We start from the raw sequence: 1112 nt of genomic DNA on the forward strand, positions 1-1112 counted from the left end.
AAAAAATAAAATTTACAATAAAATTTTTTGTTCATACATGTGTAATTATTTTAATTAATAAATAAATTTATGCACAATAGAAAAAAAATTATAAAAGAGACAAAATAACTAATAATAAAATTCTAATTAAAATAGATATTAAAAAGTTCAATTAGTATTTCAAATTCATGTTCATCAATAATTCTCAACAAAATAAAATTATTGTCTAATAATAATTATCGCAACAAAATAGTAATTAATATTTATCAAAAAGATGTCAATCTACTTGCATATTTTATATCCATGCTTGGCTTTGTTGGAACAATCTGATAGTGTGTGGATCCAAAATCAGTGCCAAATGAAAGCTTTTCGGTAACATCAGAGTAATGGTATGATGAACTCAAAATCCTCTTGCCTCCACCGAGTCCAATAACTGCTGCAGTAGCCATTGTTATACTCCCCTAATAACTATGTGCGAGTAACATCAAACTTCCCTATTAAATCAATAATTCTTAACCTGTGTCAGCAGAAAATACAGGTGTCAGAAAACTCCCAAATTGTTCTAAGTTCTAACCATATGATTATCCATAAAATAGCAAAACAACACTAATAGAATAAAATCAAAGGAACAAAATAATTCAGGATCCATATACTTCAATATTTTAGTGTAGAATCCATTGAAACAACTTATAAAGTTACAGCATATAAAAGCGGAAGTTCCCAAATGAAAAACAAATACATAAATGAATTGGGGTTTAGTTAAAGTTGCATTTAAAAAAAAAATTGAAACATAAAAGGTGCAATAACGGAAAATGATGCATNGTGATTAGTGTGTTGAGTAGTTTCAGATTTTCTAAGGCAGAATGACTTAAAAGATGGAAAAGGAAACGTACAAAAATGGAAGGAAAGTGTGAAACGGAGTTTTGCAGAAACTAGTATCCACGCGATCGGATAGACGACGCGATCGTGTGCCAGAAGCGAAGAAGCAACGACGCGGCCGCATGACTGACGTGACCGCGCGCCTTAAGTAGAACGCATACGACGCGGATGCGTGACTGACGTGACCGCGTGGCAAGGAAAAGCTCCAGATGACGCGACCGCGTGACCCACGCGGACGCGTGACAGAGGCCACG

The 1112-nt window shown here is 34.0% G+C and overlaps 1 protein-coding gene across 5 annotated transcripts in view; it reads right to left on the reverse strand.

Annotated features, from left to right (window-relative positions):
* LOC107638907 (histidine kinase 1) overlaps positions 146-1112 on the reverse strand; it is a 7134-nt gene continuing 6167 nt past the window's right edge. For 2 of the 5 annotated variants that reach the window (XR_001619891.2, XR_002360694.1), the window contains one exon: positions 147-496. The gene's annotated coding sequence lies outside the window, so the exon portion shown is untranslated. Of the gene's footprint in view, positions 497-1112 lie in introns of all 5 variants that reach the window. The other 3 variants (XR_002360693.1, XR_002360695.1, XR_002360696.1) reach the window with 3 other exon arrangements.

Source organism: Arachis ipaensis, chromosome B04, assembly GCF_000816755.2.
Source record: "Arachis ipaensis cultivar K30076 chromosome B04, Araip1.1, whole genome shotgun sequence".
Taxonomy (NCBI): Eukaryota; Viridiplantae; Streptophyta; class Magnoliopsida; order Fabales; family Fabaceae; genus Arachis; species Arachis ipaensis.